Raw genomic sequence first — 20141 nt, 5'->3', positions numbered from 1 at the left:
GTTGGAGGAAGGTGGGTCTGACTCCCACCCCTGCTAGAACATTCCTCCACTTCAGCTGAGCTCTCTCTGCCTCTTCCTTTTCATCCTCTTCTCTCGCTGAAGAAGAATGTCTGTCACACTAAAGCAGAACACTCCAGAATGCATTCCTGATGAGGCCAGGCTGCAAATTCCAGGACAGAAATAAGAGTCAAGGGGCTTGGGGGGAGGGTGTTAACCATCATTTAAATGCCCAGAGGATCACAATGCACCTGTCGGAAACAACCCAGAGGAAGGCTGGCAATCTAAACTGGACCGTGTGCTATGTGTCCAAGTGACTTCTCATCTCTAAGAATAATGGTGACAGGTGCCGGGAGAAGAGAAACCTTAAACTCTGCCACTTGCTGGCTGAGTGACCTTGGGTGAGCTGTCTTCACTCTTAATTTCCCCATCTGTGAGAGAACAGCAATCCTGTCTCAGCCACCCATGTATCGTAACAATTAATAAAGGGCCTATAAACTAGTGTAAAATGTACTTTAAAGGTTATATGAGGTGTGGAATGGAGGCATGTGTGTGTACGTGCAGACGTCACAGAGGCAGGGCCATTGGATCACCTGGAACTTGAGTTACATTACAGGTGGTCCTGAGCCACCTGGCGTGGGTACTAGGAACAGAAGTCGTGCCCTCTGCAAGAGCAGTCTGTACTCTTTAACAGGTGAGCCATCTTAGCCAGTACCACCGCCCAGCACCCCGCCCTTCCCGGTATTTTCTAAGTCACAGTGAAAGCAAAAGGAACGTTCATGTCAAGAATCCAGTCAACTTCGGGTAAATCACCATAGTTGGTAAATGCTGCCTTTTCTACTTGCAGATTTCACCTGAATGTTAAGAAGAAGAAGAAGAAAAAAAAGATAAAGTGAAAGATTCATTCCAAAGACAAGAAGAAATTACTGAACTGAAGTATCCCTGACCCCAAACTCTATTTCAGATCCTGATTCCTCATTCCCTAACATGCATAAGAGTCCCAGGACTACAGGAAAAAACAAGGCAGAGGGATGGACGCTCTTGGTTCAGATTAATTCCCCTTCCTCCCAAGCATTGCTGGGCCCCCGGCACTGGAGAGGCGTGGCCACAGCGCTGAGGGGCTATGCTTCCACTTTCATCCACTCCATTCGGGTATCCAAGGAGACTTGCATCTTGTCATTGCACGTGTCACTCCATGTGATAGCACCTCGTCATTTTTCTAAGCCCCTGTTTTAGCACACAGCCATGCTATCATGAGCAATGTTGCTAGCATTCGATGGCCTACTAGACGCCACAAGATGGTGCCTATGGAATAAGAAGTGGGGCGTGGTCAGGAAAGCAAAGCATCTTGAGCCAGCGGACATTTCTAAAAACTCATGTGCAATGGGATCAGTTAGAGGAAGCCTTCTGAATACCTGGTATTGGGCTGGCAAGATGGCTCAGTGGTTAAGGGCACCGGCTGCTTTTCCAGATTCAATTCCCAGCACCTTCGTGGAGGCTCACAAATATCTGTAACTCCAGTGCCAGGGAATCTAATACCTTTTTCTGGCATCCATGGGCACTGGGCACAGACATGTGCATAGATATACATGCAGGCAAAACACACATACACATAAAAGAGTTTTTAAAAAGGAAAGGAAGAGAAAAAAAAAAAAACCAGACACCCCCAGTCCCCATAGCCACTACCAACTCCTGGAATGCCTGCCTTGTCTCCAGAGCCATCTCCTCCAACTCAAGGACAGACTCCGTAATGGTCACAAGCGCCTCTGGAGTATTTGCCCCATCAGTTCCCAGCTAGTAACTTCCTTACTTACACTTAGAGAGTTCATCCAACCCAGAGTCCCTCTGCAGAAAGAGCGTAATCCTTTGGAGGGAGGGAGCATTGTTCTATTAGCTCCTGAATGCAGGCCCCTGGGTTGTCCTGCTCACCCCTAGCTAGGCAGCAGTAGCAGCAGCAGCAGCAGCAGCAGCAGCAGCTACACATCATACAATTGCTGGGTTTCCACCATATCGTCTAGCTAGTCAGGGTAATGATGGGGGAGTCTAGAGCTGTGAGATGCTCACCTGTGGCAGAGAGGGGAAGAAAGAATGCTAAATGCTCCATTAATGGTCACCCAGGGCCCGACAGAGCAGGAGTTTAGCTCGTCTGAAGAGCTGGTCATTGGTTTGGGATGGGATTGTGCTGATGAACTTAGGAGCTGTTTTATCAGTAAATGAAAATAAGGAGGTAAAAGGTAAGAGATGCTAATAGCAGAACTGAGGAAAGGGGAAGTTGACAGAGTTTCTCTCTATTTGATGCTCAGGGTCTCCAATCCCTGCTTTGGGAATTAGTTTCTCCTTTGACCTTTTGACATGTTTTGAAGGGGTATTGAGCCTGTTTATAGAAAAAAAACTCCCTTGGTGAGTCAAAATGACTTTGCCAGGAAAAAAAGTGTGACTTTGCCACACTTACCTAAGGATACAGAATTGCTGAGTTTTCTCCCTAAGTTACAGCCCTTCTTTACATTGTATCACTTCTATTAGTCGCTCAGAAAAGTTCCTCTGTGAGAATATGGCCACTTGGCTGGTTTGGCTTATCTCGCGGCTAGTGAGGCCTCCCATGCATGTCTGCCATCTGCCCTGTACACCGTCCCTTCCTTTCCTCAAAGACTGCAGCTGCAGCTGCAGCTTGCATGCCCTCTGTGCACTGTGGGACTCCGGGTGGCCTCAGGCAGGTGTCTGGGGTTCCCAAAGTCGCTCTGCTCACTTTCTTTCCTTTCTCTTTCTTTCTTTTTCTATTCTTTTCTTTTTTCTCCTGCTGCTTCTATTACAAACTGTCTTCAGCCAGTTACTTCCACCCTTGTGAGAGAGTGTGAATGAATAAACAAACAAACAAATAAATGTAATTTAAATGGCATTTACAAAGTCCTACCTCATAGAGTTTTTGACATGACTAAATAGGACAATGTACATAAACTCTATGGCACACTCAGTGTTTATTAGATTAGTCTTCCTTTCTCCCAGATGGTCCCAGCTAGGAGACTCTTTGCCTATACTTAATAGTCTGACATTAGAAATGGTAGCCTAGAGTTCACTGGCTACTTTGGCTCACTAGTCTAAGGAATCATTAACATGTCACTTTGGGTGCTTACCTCTGGGGACACAGTAATATTTTTTTTTTTTTGACTGTCTCTCTGTGCTTGTGTAACACAGCAAGGTCCTCTCAGATCGAAACTGACAGGATCCTCAGGGGTTCATGTTGTCTGAACCCCCTGGGAATCAGAAAAGTACCAACCAAGAGCATTCTACCCCTCCTTCCACTTACAAGCAGTAGGAGGGCTGCCTGCTCAAGTGTGACTTTTCAAGACAAGGTGGGGAGAAAAAATAAATGAGACTGTGGTCCAGTGGCCTGTTAACCTTAGACGTGTGGCTATGAGAAACAGCAACACCGAGGTGGCGTTTGTACAAGCCGGTTTACAGCCGGCTAGCATGGGCTGGCATCAAGCAGAGCTTCCAAGACAGAGTGTTCCAATTTTACATTTATCGTCCTGAAAAATCACACTCATCTCAGCTCCCTGTGCAGTTTGGTTTGATGCTGCCCACACATGTCTCATGGACAAGCAGAAGCAATGTGAAGAATCATAAAGTGTCATTTCCTTTGTAAACCAATTACAAATTCTTGGTCTAGTGCATGGACCATGACTCCACGTAGAGCATGCAGGAACATATTAGTTAAAATACAAATGAAAGGACTGAAGAGATGGGTCAGTGTTTACAACCATTTACTATTCTTCTGGAGGATTCAAATTTGGTTTCCAACTCCTGCCAGTTGGCTCACAAATTCAGCTCCAGGGGATCTGATGCCCTCTACTGGCCTATGCAGGTATCAGCACACATGTCACACACACACACACACACACACACACACACACATGCACACACACACACCCTCTCCCTCACCCCTTCCCTCTCCTCTCTCTCTGTCTTTAAAATAAAATAAAATAAATCTTTAAATATAGATACAATTGATATGTTGATTGTTATATTGTTAAAATAAATTAATAAATGGGGTCTTTTTCTTTCTTAAGTATCTCAGGCTGACTTCCAACCCACTATGTGCCTGGGGATGGATTCCTGCCTTTACCTCCTCTGTCCTGGAACTTCAGTGTGTACCACTGTGCTTGGCTGAGGATCAAACCCCAAGGCCTCATACATGTTAGGCAAACACTTTACCAACTGAAACACTACCCTAGCCTCAGAGTTTATCTTTTCTGATGTAAGAATCGAAGCAAACTTTTTACAGATCTGGTGATAGAGAAGATGATCCAGGGTGATGGAGATCCAGTTTCTTTTGGTTCTGCAACTCTCAATGTATGGCTTTTATCTTGAGATGACAAAAGGCTGCTCTAGCTTCCACTATTGTTTCTATATTCCATCTGGCACGAAGAAGAAAAGGAGCAAGAGGTGATATCATACCTTTCTTTAAAAAACATTGCTAAAGGTTCCACAAGTCAATTCCACTGACCAAAAATTCGTCATATGTCTATACCTAGCTGCAAGGGAGCCTGGGAAATGTAGTCCTAATCTGGGAAGTCATAAGTCTAAAACTATCGTTGTGTTAAAAGAAGGAACGAATGTAGCATTGGGGAACAGGTAAGATTCTCTGCCCAAAAGACCAGGCAAGAAAGTAAGTCAGTGAATCCTGCAAAGTATGAGGAAAGAAGCATACCATACATAGTGGTGAACCATAAAGAATGGGAGAGCACTGTTTTTAAAATTACATGTATTTTTGTATCTTCTATTTACCTATGTACTTACTACATATATGTATGTGTTAGGGCACTAGATACCATGGCATGTGTGTAGGTCAGGGGACAACTTGTGAGAGTTGGCTCTTTCCTTCCACCATGTGGAATGTGGGACTCAAACTCAGGACATTATGCTTGGCAGTATGTTCCTTTGTCCACTGAGCCACCTTGCTGGTCCCTAGGGACTCCATTTTAAGGGGTATCTCTTTCAGCCTGGACAATACTACGATGCAAAAGTTGAGGCTTTGTGCCCACATCTGCTGGTGTTCCAAATAAGTTGGAAACCAGCCATTTGGCAAGTGAGATCTCCTAATTTTAAAACGTTGGTTTAAAAATATTTTTTAGAGCACCAAAAAAGCTAATATTTGTGGGCTGGATACAGCCCAACAGTCCCCATTTGGGGCTCTGTATTAGATTTGATTTGCATGGAGGTGCCAACCGTGCTTAAATTCCTGCCTGAAATGCAAAGTTTCTAAACTATAAAATTAGAGCTACGAGGCAAACAAGGTTTGTAAAGAGCTGTGAGCGAGACCAGCCTTCCAGAGCAAGTCATTTGCTTGGCTTGTGACACTGGAACAAAAAAAAAAAAAATCAAGTATGAAGCAATACAAATCTCTGTCTGGGTCAAAATGACAGAGTAGTTCACTAATGATACATGAATTGGAGAAAAAAGACAGAGAAGGTACCATGCCAGCCGTGGAAAGGTGTCCCATTGTCTCCTGCAGCTGGGGGTGTAACTGCCACCTGACGCTGCTCTTCTAGACCCACTGCCACATTCACATTTCCTGGCCAACCAGACACTAAACAGAGAACACATTCTCTCCCAGGCCAGGCCAAACATTTCCTGTAGGCCTGAGACTTCCCACAGTCTCCTTCCTGATCTCATGCCGTCAGAAGTCACAAGGGTTTAAATCCCATCCTCCTGCCTCTTCCTCCTCTCCTCAACACATCTAATACCATCTTGGCATCTACTTCTCCTCAGCCCTCCGTGGGTGTGATAAAAGTGGTAACGGGATGAACAGGAGCTAAATACCTACTGCATATGTGAGGAGTATGAATCGACCTCCTTTAATAGTAGCAAATGGCACATTTTTACCGGTCACCTACTATGTCCAAGGACCACATAGTACAGCCTTTTAGCCTTTAAGGTAACAAAATACAGTTCCCCAGAGTTTGTGTGTATGGAACAAGCTTATCCAAAGTCATCCTCCAAGAGGTGGTGGGCAATGATTCAAACCCTAATGTGCTCCGTTTCAGTGCACATCACTAACTATTTGTACACTCACTTCCCCGTTCTACTATATTCAAGTCCTGCCACATACTTTCTTCCTGACTTTATTTGTGGACAGCACTGGGACAATCATGAACTCCTTTCCAGCTGATGTTTGCTGGATTTGTTGTTGTTATCGTTTCTTTATTTTCTTGGATAGGGTTCATATTGTAGCCCAGGCTGGCTTTGAACTCACAGTGATCCTACTGCCTCCATTTTTCTTTTCTTTTTAAATGTGCACTTTCTTTATGATTTATTTTTTTATGCATATGAGTACACTGTAGCTGCCTTCAGACACACCAGAAGAGGCGTCAGATCCCATTACAGATGGTTGTGAGCTACCATGTGGTTGCTGGGAATTGAACTCAGAACTTCTGGAAGAGCAGTCAGGGCTCTTACCCACTAAGCCATCTTGCCAGCCCTCCGTTTTTCTAATAAAGGGATTATGGACGGGAGTCACGACACCCAACTTGCATTAATTGTTTTGTTTTTGTAATTTTAAACTCACTGCATGGCGCAGTTGGTCGAGTCTGTTCATACGCCTTCTCCAGCAGCTGGGACAACTTCACTCTTAGTCTTTCTGGAATAAATCACTGAGCATGACTCTTTGAACAGTATGATGGGTCTTTACTGAATCGCTGAATGGCTTCCTTGGCCAGGGAACTGCATCCTCAGCCTCCTGTGGACCACAGCTTGGGTAAGATGCTCACAGAACATCCTACCAAATTTGTCAGGCTGTTGGGTTTGTCTCAAATTTTGCCTTTGGACTACTTCCTTTGGGCCCTGCTTGAGTCTTGTTTACTGAGCCTTTGTCTTTCTTGGCCAACTTCCTTGTCTTTTTGTCATCCTTCAGCCTCCTGGGGAACCTGGGAGGCAGTAACAGGATGTCAGCTTATCTAATATATTGGACCAGAGAGAGAAAAAGGAGACAAATGAACTGAATTCTAAAATTTTGAATATGTTTATTTTAAAAGGAAACGTGATATTCTTAAAATAAATGGTGGATTTCTATCCTTCACCATGAATTAAAGACAACCCCAACAGTACTTGTAATAAAAATAATAGAATCAAACCTTATTTACAAAGTATTATAACCTTTGCCATTTAGTTTTGTTTTGTTTTAAGACATGGTCTTTTGTAGCCTAGGCTAACCTCAAACATACCACATAGCCAAGGATAGCCTTCAATCCTGATCTTACTGCTTCTGTCTCACCAGTGTTGGGACTATAGGTACGAACCATCATACCCAAGCCAGTATCATAACACTTAGACAGACCATCATATCTAACTGGAGAATCTGAATCTGAAACCTAAATTTTATTTTCACGTTGATATATGTAGACAGATCTGAGTAAATGTTTATCCATATGCTTTGATAACAGGGATGCTTAGCCCTGTGTCCATACGTCCATAAGATCCTCATGGATGGTACTCATTAGTAAACAGGGACTTATATGAGAGTGACGACGAATGATCTCTCAAATGGGGGAGATGTATTTAGCCATCCTGCACCCCCTAGAGAAAAATAAAAGGAAATGAGCTTCATGCTTTTCAGTCTTGCAGGCTTCGGTGCACTATAGCATGAGCTGGTTTATCTAGAAAGTACAATCTTTTTACAAGTAAAACCAAACAGAGCCTGCAGCCCCAGTGAACCCTGCCTTCGGGCAGGTGTATCCGGTGAAGAAAGAAAACACAGCTCTGTGGTTAGGTGAGCAGGGTTTGGCACATTCACAAACCAGCCCTTCTGGGAGGGGGGCTCAACCACATACATCAGCGCAGCAGGGCCTTCCTCAAAACCTGCCAGACTCTCTTGGTTTGGAGGCTAGTTGTGATCTGGGCTGAGCGACCTGGATAGACCAGCATATGTCCTCCCTCCTGTCAGGCCCTGCATCTTAAAATCCTGCTGCAGTTGATGGGCCACATAGCATAGAAGCAAGAGACATACACTGTAGGAAGTAAATCATACCTCCACTGTCCAGGGAATAAATAACTCAGAAGACAAGATCAGTCAAAGGCTGACTCCTTTCTGGATTGAAGAGTAGTGTGTGTGTGTGTGTGTGTGTGTGTGTGTGTGTGTATGTGTGTGTTCACACATAGGTGAGATGGCAAGGCAGGTACATGCCATGGCATGTGTATGTAGGTCAGAGAACAACCTTGTGGAGTATCTCTTTCCTCCTTTACATCGGTTCTCATAGTCAGCCTTCTACAAGTGTGCAACCCAGTGGGACACTTCACCAGACCCTCTCTGCATAGTATTTTGGGCCCATCAAGAGACTGAAAGGTGGTTGTCTCCAACCCTCCTGCCTCAGGGCTCCATACCCAGTTCCCATGTGGTATCATTTGTTCTAGGTTTGGTGAAAGTCAGCCTAAGGTCCTGGAAAGAGAGGATTGAAGTGTTTCAGGACCTCTGTACATCCGCACAGAGGACCAGTTCCATCCTCTCTTTGCAGATGGCAGCTCTGAGTGGCTGAATGCAGACAGCTAGAAGATTTCTCATCTCACGCCTCCTTGGACTTCTGGGTTTCTGAGTTTTTGAGTAAATCCCCATCCCCATCACATTTAAGCAGCAGAGGAGACGCATTCAACGTTTATTGAGTGCTGCACACCTTAATGGCTGGTCCCACCCTGTAATCCTACTATTTGGGGGTCTGAGGCAGGATATTCACGAGGTCTGCCCCAGCTTGGACAACTTAGCAAGGCCCTGCCTCGAAGTAAAAATACTTAACAGGAAGGTGATAGAGTTAGTTGGTGGAGTACTTGCCTGGCATAGATGAGACAGAAAGAAAACAGTGATTGTCAGAGATCGCCCCAAGGAAATAACTAAGCCCCTGGGATCAAACTCATCACCACTTTGTAGCTTTTGGAGTCAGACATGTCTGAGTTCAAATCCAGCCTCTGGCTTTAGACAAGAGGCCAACCTGACCACTGTGGATAAATTTTAGTGTGTGTGTGTGTGTGTGTGTGTGTGTGTGTGTGTGTGCAAGTGGATTGAGTGAACTACTCAATACAGGTACTGGAATCTGAACTCCAGTCCTCTGGAAGAACAGCAAAGACTCAACAGTTGAGCCATCTCTCCAGCCCTTGTTTTCTTTCTTTCTTTTGTTTAAGATTTACTTCATTTTTAATTATGAGTACAGGAGGAGGTGTATGTGCACACGAATACAGGTGCTCTCTGAGACCAGAGGTGCTGGGCTACTGTGAGTTGCATGGCAGTTGTGAGATGCCTAACATGGGTGCCAGGAACAGACTTTAGGTCTTCTGAAAGTAAGTAAGTAAGTAAGAGTAGTATGCACTCTCAACTGCTGAACCATCTTTTCATCCTGTTTCCTTTAATGAATTAATTTTATTTATTTATCCATTTGAGATAAGGTCTCACTACATTTCCCTGGTTGGCCTGTAACTCCCTATGTAAACTGGGCTAGCCTTGTTTACCTGCCTCTGCCTCCCAAATGCTGATTAAAGATGTATGCCACCACACCCAGCTGTTTTCTCACTTGTAAGAAGTTTGTAAGCGAGAATGAAGATATTGCCCAGCACTTAGGGCTGGTGAAACAAAGTGGTTAAGTGAGAGAACAAACACACATGCCCAGGATGGGATCTGAAGTGTGGCAGGAGCCAAATAAACGTTATAACTATCTAATTATGGCATCAGGAAGGGACCCCTTTTCCTCCCCATCTCTTTTCTGTTCAGTCACAACCTGCTGCTGAGCTATGCAAAAGCTCTGCATTTCTCCCCAGCCTTCCCTCCTAGGATGATAGTTTCATCCTCCTTCATACTTATGACCCTTCTGAGCTGCACAGGAAGCCATAGCAGACACTCCAGAGCACTTTCAGAACCTAGTGTGGAAGACAATGACAATATATGGCCTCCTAGAGCTGTTTTTATCAAATGCTATGGACCCGAAACCTCCTAGGGCAAGTCAGAGGGCACAGACCTATCTGTGGTGTGCCTTGACACACACACCAAGGGTAGGTCCTCGGTGAGGAGTGAATGGAGGAATCTCTATTCTTTGGTGAGAAAGAGTAAGTTTTCCAAAGTCTTGAAGGTGGAATGGTTTCAATGTAAAATGTCCACCATGTGTTTCAACACTTGTTGTCCAGCTGGGGGCGCTATTTTAGAAGGTTGTAAAACCTTTAGGAGGTAGAGCCTTCCTGGTGGAAGTGGATCAGAAGGTATGGGCCTTGAAGTTTTAGAGCTGGGCCTACTTCCAGTCAAGTCTAATTCCTGAGAGATGACACAGTGCGACTGCTTCAGGCTCCTGCTGCCACGCTCCTTACCGTAACCAAAGGTATCCCTTCTTAAACTGTGAGCAGCGATACAGCCTTCCTCCCTTATGCCACCTCTGATCAGTATTTGGTCAAGGCAACACAAAGAGTAACCGATACAGATGGTTTTAAAATAGATTTTCAAACTCTTTGACGCTGTCCTAAACAAGTGCTCAGCCTATGAGCTGCATCCCCAGCCCTGTCACAGCTCCTGTGCAGAGGCAGGCTGAGTCAGGAATAGGCCAGCCACTCCTGGGGCTGCTCTTACCCAGCCTTGGTGAGAAAAGCTTTTGTTCGCAATGGGTGATGGTTAATGAAGAAACTCATAACCGGTCGAAGTGCTGAGACAAAAATGACCGTGGAGTGGGAAGCCCTAAATGGGACACCCTTCTCCACAAAGCTCCGGGAACATATGGAAGGGAGGATGAACAGAATGTGAGGGCCAGGGAAGGGAAGGAGTGCTGAGAAACTTAGAGGCTGTCTGTCTCATATGTGGTAGCCTGCACAAGACTGGACCCCTCAGTATAGGCTCCCAAAATAATATAGTGGCTAACAGGCTGCTGGGAGACAAGGTGGTAGGGCCAATGGCAAATTGTCCTTGTTTGCTGGGCAGTGGTGGCGCACGCCTTTAATCCCAGGCCTTGAGAGGCAGAGGCAGGCAGATTTTTGAGTTTGAGGCCAGCCTGGTCTACAGAGTGAGTTCCAGGACAGCCAGGGCTATACAGAGAAACCCTGTCTCGAAAAACCAAAAAGATAAAAAAAAAAAAAAGTTGTCCTTGTTCAAGTAAATAACCAGCTACACATGCTAATGCTAACAGCCCTAATGAAATGCAGTGGCCACCGAAAACTAAAAAAGACACAAAGAAGTAAGGAAACTATTGTGAAGCAAAGGGGAAATATACATACATAAATATGCATATATATATATTTATATATATGTATATATATTCATATGTATATACGTATATATATGTATATATGTGTACACACATGTCTGTGTGTGTGTGTGTGTTTAAAACAAATATATAAAAGCCGCATTACAAAGGTAGGATACTTGCTTCTCATTCCTCACTAACAAGGAAGGAAGAAGCCCAAAGTCCTAGTGAACACACACTTTGAAAATTACCCCAGCTTCAGACACTAATGTCATGAGAGACACCTCAAGATCAGTGCTCCCTGAGCCCAGTCAACAAGAAATGATGGCTATGCTTTTGCCTCCAGTGAGGAGCTGTCCACTAACTACACCACTATGGTATTAAATACGCTATAGAACAGAATGCTAGGGCACATTTCACAACCACTCTGCTGATAGGTCGTTGTTAGTCACTATGAGCTTTATGTTACTAATGAGTTTGTTCCTTGCTTGTTTTGTTTGTTTGTTTGTTTTTTGTTTTTTGTTTTTGTTTTTGAGACAAGGTTTCTCTGTGTAGTCCAGGCTGTCCTGGAACTCACTCTGGAGACCAGGCTGGCTTCAAACTCACAGAGACCCTGTCTGTCTCTGCCTCCCAACAGCTGGAATTAAAGTTGTGTGCCTCCATCTCTGACTGATATTTGATTCTTAAGAACTAGTAGTCTAACTCTTATTTTTAGGAAGTATAATTTTTGTCAAAAGCTTATCAAATATTTTTAGGATTCACAATAATCATTTTCATTAATTTATTTAAAAATGACTCCATAATAGAGCTAGTAGTATGAGTCTCTTCATGTATTCTCCTGAAGCCTGAGTAAGTGTAACTTTGACCTCTAAGCCATCAGCAATTCGAATGCTTCATTATTTACCCTCAAAAGTCTCTGGAAGCAGGACTGAGCTAAGAGAGGGGCAGAGCCTTGATCCCTGCCTATTCCTGCACACAGGCTGTAAACTAACAAAGCACACACTTAGATCTACAAACCGTCTGCCAACTGCCGAGTGTTGCCTGGAGGGGCTGACCTCATCCTCGGATTTGCAGACGTAAAGCTGTCATCCTTAGCAGCTTCACAGATGAGTGGTATAATTATCACTCTATCACAGGTCAGTATGCACACGAACACACAAACACACGTGTGCACCGGGGCTCTACTATCCTGTGTTTGTATTGAATAAATTACTTTCATTTTAAAAGTGTGTCTCAATTTTCTCATCTCCAAAATGGAGATAATAACAATGCTTCCCTCAAAGCACTATGGGATTGAAAATAAAATCCAGATGCTTAGCATTCGGTGAATGCTAGTAAGCACAACAGTTCATACACATGCATAAACAAGCAGAAAATAGATAGAAGATGTTGCCAAAGGGTTACTGTGCTATCTATCTCTGAGTCGCAAGGTTATGGAATTTTAAATTTTCTCTCACTTAGATTGAGTATTTCAAATAGCCCTATAATGAGCCTGTATTTCTCTCACTAAAGAACATAGGCTTGGGCTGGAGAGATGGCTCAGCAGTTAAGAGCACTCACAGCTCTTTCAAAGGTCCTGAGTTCAAATCCTGGCAACCACATGGTGGCTCACAACCATCCGTAATGAGATCTGATGCCCTCTTCTGGTGTGTCTGAAGACAGCTACAGTGTACTTACATATAATAGTAAATAAATAAATATAAAAAAAAAACATAGGCTCTGGGCTGGACAGATGGCTCAGAAATTAAGGGCACTGGCTGCTCTTCCAGAGGGCGGGGGTTCAAATCCCAACACTCACATGGCAGCTCACAACTGTCTGTAAGTCCAAGATCTGACACTCTCACACAGACGTACATGCAAAACACCAATACACGTAAAATAAAGTAAGTAAATAAAAAAAGAGCATGCTTTAAAAAAAAAGGAAGAAAAAATAGGCTCTGTAGCTACTTAACAGATTAAGTGGTTATTGCACAGACAAGATTATGAATAACTTTTAAAATATGGTAGCAGTTTAAGTTCTAAGGAAGTTAAGGTGGAAGCTGGCTTAAGATTCAGCCATGTGACATGCTAGGTGCCTGGAGGCCCATGAGCTGTGGAGCTGGAGATCCGATCCGTGAGGACAAAGCAGTCATGGTAGGCTTCCTGCTGGTGCTCAAGGTAGATGTATTGTTTTTCTAAAGACTGGTTCCATTTACTCACAAATGTGTGTGTGCAGCACATGGGAGGTGGGGAACAGAGACACAGAGACACAGAGATAGAGACAGAGCAATGAGAGCCTTTAGCTCTAACCACACTACTATGGAGAGAATAAAGAAACCATCCCCGTGATTATCGAATGGGAAAAGTCTATATCTAAACACGCAGCCTTTCATTTACAACAGTACGCTATAGACAGCACAGTATGTAAGGTTGTAGGAAGGGCGGATTCTTGAAAACGACTTCTCTCCTGCTCCTATAACAAGTTGCCCTGAGTCAGGTGACAGCAGGCATCTATTCCTTACAGTCGTGGAAGCTGGAGGGCTGTGCTCAAGCAATGAAGCAGCCAGGACCTTTATTGTCTGCCATCTTGTATTCCCATGATGGGTGTGGAGGTGGGAAGAGAGTTCTAGTGGTCTTTCCTCTTCCCCCAAGGGCAGGAAGAACCATCATGGGGCCCCACCATGACCTAATTGCCTCTCAAAGGTCTGGCTCCTAGAACCTGGCCCCTAGCACTGAGGATTAGAGAGTTGATATGTGGATTTGGGGAATATACGTTCAGTCTACAGTAAGGCATGAGTGAATCCCAAGGAGGCACTCCCAGAGGCAGAAAACAAGGATCTGAGATGGCAGGTGCATGGAGCAATCCTCCTGCCTCAAACTCACCTATGGCCTGCTCAGTTGTGAAAGGCATTCTTTTTTAAAAAAAAATAATAAATGCAACTAGCTTTTACATCAGTGGGCTTTGAGCACAGCGAAGGCCCTGCACAGTGAGTGTTGGACCTTACTCAGTCTGCTGAAGGCCTTAGGGAAAAAGACAAACTCTTGGGACCAAGAGGGAATTCTGCCTCCAGAGGCCTTTGCCCCACAGCAGCAGTCCTTCCTGGGACTCCTCCAGACTGCTGGTCTACCTGACCAAATACTGACTTCCTCAGTCATGTGGCCAAGTCCACAAAATAAATACCTCTAGACAGAGAGGTAGGGAGATGAGTAGGTAGCTACATATGGACGTAGATCTGCCCCATTGGCTCTGCTTCTCTAGAGAACGTTAATATGGTGGTTTGCTCCACTGCCCACCTGCTGGGAAAAGAGTAGGAGGAGGGATAAGGAAAGTGTGGGTGCTAATGGCTTCCTGGTTTGACTTCATTTTACTTTCCTCCACTGTAGGAGGGCTCAGGGAGAGGAGCAGGTAGTGATCGCAGTGGGAGGCTCTGAAGCTCAGCTCTGATGATGTCATCGTTCTGTGCCAACGGACCCCCATGTCTTTCCAATAAAGTTCCAATTGCATAGCCTGGCATTCAGAGATCTGCATGCCCTCCATTCAGCCTTTGTTACTGGCCCCTGATAAATAGACCACGGTCCTGAAACTTTTACTCTCTCCCCATGATAAGATCATACACATACACCCTGTGTGTGACTTGCATGGCATCCCCCTACCCCAAGAAGGGAGTATTATTGATTCCTGCTCTGTTGATATTGGGGCTGGTCCACATAACTTGTTTGGCCCAATAACATGTAATCAGGCAGGCATCCATCTATCTTGGCAGAGAATCTAAATGCTTGTGCAGTTCTGAGCTGAGAGCAGGTGGCCCCTGGTGAGCTCGGAGAACTCTCCCACAGAGAACTCTCCCACGGAGATCTTTCTGCTATTCAAGTCCTGAGAGTAACAGCTGCCCCTTGAGAAAATTTTTTCTTGGAAATCCAGATTTTACACTCTGCTGTAGTGTGAAATCCGTTCATTTTCAGCAGTGAGCAGCCTGTGCCGCTTGAACATTTGCTGGATTGCTTGCAAGTTGGGGTGTTTACGTTACAGATCAATGGATTTCTTTGAATCTCCACTCAGTATTTTGGTGGGAAAGTATCTTAAGATGACGCTGTGTCTTGTTTTTAATCATATATTAAGACAAAAAAGGAAAGAAAGAAATCTCAACAGCTGACACCAGACTTCCAATTCAAGGATGAAGTTTCTTTGTTAGGGCAATAGCTTTATAGGTCCTTGGTGATAGGAAGTGAGAAGCCCAGGGCATGGGAGAATGGGGATTGTAAAAATGGCTGAACTCTTCTGCTTAGAAATAATGACGGGGCTGGGGGTGGGGCGAGGTATAGAGTAGAGATAAAGGGAAAAAGATCAAGCAAAATCTGGTTTGGCTTCCGGATGTGTAATAGTTTGTATATGCTTGGCCCAAGTAATGGCGCTATGAGGTGTGGCCCTGTTGGAGTAGGTGTGTCACTGTGAGTGTGGGCTTTAAGACCCTCATCCTACCTGTCTGGAAGCCAGTATTCTGCTAGCAGCCTTCAGATGAAGACGTAGAACTCTCAGGTCCTCCTGCATCATGCCTGCCTAGATGCTGCCATGTTGCCACCTTGATGATAATGGACTAAACCTCTAACATGTAAGCCAGCCCCAATTCAATGTTGTCCTTATAAGAGTTCCCTTGGTCATGGTGTCTGTTCACAGCAGTAAAAACCTAAGACAGGGTGTAATAGCAGAGACCTCCATTTACCATCCCCCAAGTTTTGCCCCTTCTTCTTACATTGTAATAGCATCTAACCTGGACGCATTGTTGTCCTGTTAGAGACTCCACTTGCCAGGTTCCATTTCAGCCAGTGTGATTGCATGGGCAGAACAGCAATAGAAACCATCTGCCTCTAGAGGAGGAAAGCTGGCGCTCTCCCCCTCCCCGCCTCCCTTCTCTGATGGACTCCTTGTGTTTGGACTCCTCTGATGGTGACCATGACATAGCCATGGCCACCAGATGGCAAAGCAGAGAGGAAAGACCATGTTTGACTGGCTATGGGGTAGAGCTGCTACATAGTCAGGCCTGCTCACTTCTGGTCTGAGAGAGATACAGAGCCATGGCGTCTGTTAGGAGTGTGTGTTGGGGTTAAGGGTACTGTTGGCTCAGCAGCTTAGCTTAATTCTTCGATGACACAATGGCAGAACTTCTACAGGCATCTTGGAAAATAAAGGTAAGTCCTACTGGATTTTTAATTTTGCTTTTTTTCTGCATGGTCAACCCCCATCTTCTAACTTGTGGTGAGCTCGGTCTAAAATGTAAATAAGCCTGTACACATGAAACCACTGTGGAAATCAGGAGAAGAAGGGGAATATGTGCTGGAGAAGCCACGAGGCAGATAGTCCCACGGAGGCCGGAGCTCCATGACAGAGATCCCACCATGATGGCAGCCCAAGGAAACCTGGGTGAGGCTCTGGCCTTTGGACAGGATACAAAATGGAGGGGCCATTCACTTCGGTCTGGGTCAGAGGGGGCAGGACAACTGAAGTAGCCGCCTGAGCCAAAGCAGGCAGGAAACTGTGGAAACCACAGAGTCTGTTTGAGTGATGTACGCCTCCCCCCCACTGCTACATCTTTGTAACTTTGGAGCAGAGATACTGACAGCAAAGGGACCTTCTCCCTTTTCAGCCTCTTGGCTAACAGCAGGATAGGAAGAATCTAATTAGCCTAGGCTACCTGGAGTTCTCTTTGGGGCCATTCCAGCTCAGTATCCTCTGGAACTCACTGTGAGGGTCTCCATTTCTGTGAGGAGACTACCCCCTGAGGTCACACAAGTCATATATGATAAAGCCAAAATTTAGACTAAGCTGTGTGACTCTAAGCCTAGCCTCCCCTCCCCGCCTTTGTTTTGTTTTGTTTTGTTTTGTTTTGTTTTGTTTTGTTTCTTTGTTTTTCGAGACAGGGTTTCTCTGTGTCGCCCTGGCTGTCCTAGAACTCACTCTGTAGACTCAGAAATCTGCCTGCCTCTGCCTCCCAAGTGCTGGGATTAAAGGCATGCACCACCAATGGCCAGCTCTAACCTCCCCTTTTTAATATAGACTCAGCTGACCTCAAATTTGTGATCCCCCTGCTTCCATCTCTTGGGCGCTGGGAGTGTAGGGAGTGTCCTCATGAACAGCCCCTCTAAGCCACCTCCCTCTTCTGCCATGATCTGTGGATAAAATATAAACCCTTTCAAACTAAATTCACCTTCCTCCCAGGACTCAAACATCCATGTTTCTTTTCCCTCTACAGGGCAGTCTCCATGGAGGAGAAATTATAATATGAAATCAGTAGCTAAAAGCTTTGAGGCCTAAGGGAAGCCACTTACCCTCACTGTTAAAACCAGCGTAACCATGGCAACCCAGTCCCAGGGCTCCTACTAAAGAGACCAATTCTGAAAATGAGCCCAAATCAACCGGGGGAGGAGAGGTGCTCTTTTCTCTCTGAGAGGCTGTGACAGCCTTCTCGTGCACCCTGAGGTGCTAAAGGCAGCCACCCCCCTGGGACTCAGTCCTGCTAAAGTAGGTGTTTCATCCAGGAGCTTCTGGGGGCAGATGAGGGCTGACTCTTAAGGGATCATGCTTTCTCCCTCACCAGCCTAAACTAGGCCCCCGGAAGAAGACTGGAGAGAGCAAGGGCTCTGGCAGACCACTTCCAGCTTCCCCTTCCTTCATCTTTCTCTCTATTGTTGTTAGTCTCCAGCAACCTGACCTTGGCACCTTCCCCTCAGGAATTCATTCATTGTTAATAGGCATGAGCAGTAGAGGTAGGAGAAAGGAGCCGCTGACTGAGTTCTGTTTCAATCCTGTGCTACCCGGCAAGCTTTGTCAAACTTTCAGCCCCAGATTTCATGATGAAGCTTCATGATTTTGTTTGTTTTTTTTCTTTATTTTTTTTTTGTTGTTTTGTTTTGTTTTGTTTTGTTTTTTTCAAGACAGGTTTTCTCTGTGTAGCCCTGGCTGTCCTGGAACTCTGTAGATCAGGCTGGCCTCGAACTCAGAAATCTGCCTGCCTCTGCCTCCCAAGTGCTGGGATTAAAGGCGTGCGCCACCACCGCCCGGCATGGTTTTTCTTTTTTCTGCCTCTTTTCCTCTCTGTCCCTCTCCACTTTGCTCCTCTGTCCCTCTGTCCCTCTGCCTCTCTGCCCCTCTGCCTCTGCCATACCTACCTCAGTTTTTAAAATAACAAAATATCTTAAGAGTCATGAGATCAGCCATGGGACTTGGAGCAATCTCAAAAAGGAGAGACTCAACCAAAGAGCTGCAGCTGTATCTTGGTAGCAGTATTTGCACGTCAGAACGCCCCTCTGTGGATAGATGGCTTCTCAGCTGAAGACAGATCAATTTCAAAAACTACAGAGCGTCTTCCTGTGTGTGTGTGTATATATGTATGGGTATGTATGTTGTGTGTGTCTATCTATGTGTGTCTGTGTATGTCTGTGTGTGTGTGTACACCTTGGCTTCATTATAATATCCTTTAGATTATGGTTTTGACACAAATATCCCTTTGTAGGCTTTTCTGGAAGAATGTGAGAAGTGCCTTGAAAATGAAAGAAATTTGGTTCAAATCTGTGATTTGGAAAGGGCAAAGAATCACTGTGTTCATGAATATGTAACCTATCTCATAAATATTCATGAGAAAATATCTCTAAAATCTGTAACGCTGAACCCACTGTGTGTGGCTATCCTGCTTGGGGGCTGCCCATTTTGATCATTTTTTGGGGGGGGGGGACAACTTACTTGTTTCGATTTGCTTAGCTAAATAAACTTCTTGACCTGTGTGTGTGTCTCTTGACAAAAACCAAAACCTTCCTTTCCTGTGGTGGTTTGAAAATAAAAATGTCCCTCATGGGTCCCTAGGGAGTGGCATCATTAGGAGGTGTGGCCTTATTGTAATTGGTATGGCTTTCTTAGAGGAAGTGCATCATTAGAGGTCAGGTTTTGAGGTCTCAGAAGCTCAAGCCAGGTCTAATTGTTCACTGTCTCTTCCTGCTGCCTGCTGATCAAGATGCAGACCTCTTAGCTCTTTCTCCAGCACCATGCCTGCCTGCGTGCCACCATGCTTCCTGCCATGATGATAATGGACTAAACTTCTGAACTGTAAACCAGCCCTAATGAAATGTTCTCCTTTATAAGAGTTGCCATGGTCATGGTGTCTCTTTGTAGCCATAGAAACTCTGAGACATACCCCTAACATCATTATCTCCTTCTGGTGGGTGCTTTACCTCAGGCTATCCTCAACGTAGGTTCTTCCTGCTTTTCTAGGTGTGTCGGGACAGCTGGAACACCTTACGTTCAGCTCCTGCCTCTGGGATGAGAAAAGACACCATTGTCTGTGATTTGGCCTGTGAAGGCCTTCCCCCACCTCGCAGAGACCTCATTGGGTAAAAAACACTTAACACCCAGACGACCAAGTATTTTGTCCCTGTGAGGAAGTTTCATTTTAGACAGAGTGATTCATCTTCCAACCCCCTTTATTACATTGTCCCTATAAGACTAAAGACATCTGGAATGATAGATGAACTTGGGTCTCCTTTAGCCCAGCCCAAGTCTATCACAAGATATAAAAAGAAGATCTTCCACCATAAAATAGACCCAAGGCTTCACAAAGACCTTCTACCCTTAAGCTTAACTAAAACCAAAATGGTTTATCCAGAAAAGCAGTCCCTGAGCCTGGCACCAGGCCCTCCGGGTTCCCTGTGCTCCACTGTAAAATGATTCCCGGACTCTGCCAGGCCTGTCACACACTGAGCCACAAGGTTTGGAAGCTCTCTAATCTCACAGACCCCAAAAAGTTTGGGGCGAGAGCCTTTTTTAAGTAGAAATGAGTCAATGCTTTCATTTCCCTTATTCCTTACGAGGATTACCTCCCTTAAACCTCACAGCCTTATGAGGGCACTTTTTTCATTATCCCACCTGATAAAAATTGTGATTTTTTTTTTTTTTTAACAGAACAGAGAGCTGATGTTTAA

The 20141-nt window shown here is 45.0% G+C and overlaps 1 pseudogene; it reads left to right on the top strand.

Moving 5' to 3' along the window:
• Window positions 1–6696: 6696 nt before the first annotated feature.
• Window positions 6697–20141, top strand: part of LOC116104550 — a 19966-nt pseudogene continuing 6521 nt past the window's right edge.

Source organism: Mastomys coucha, unplaced genomic scaffold, assembly GCF_008632895.1.
Source record: "Mastomys coucha isolate ucsf_1 unplaced genomic scaffold, UCSF_Mcou_1 pScaffold22, whole genome shotgun sequence".
NCBI lineage: Eukaryota > Metazoa > Chordata > Mammalia > Rodentia > Muridae > Mastomys > Mastomys coucha.
This window is presented reverse-complemented; position numbering and strand designations above follow the sequence as displayed.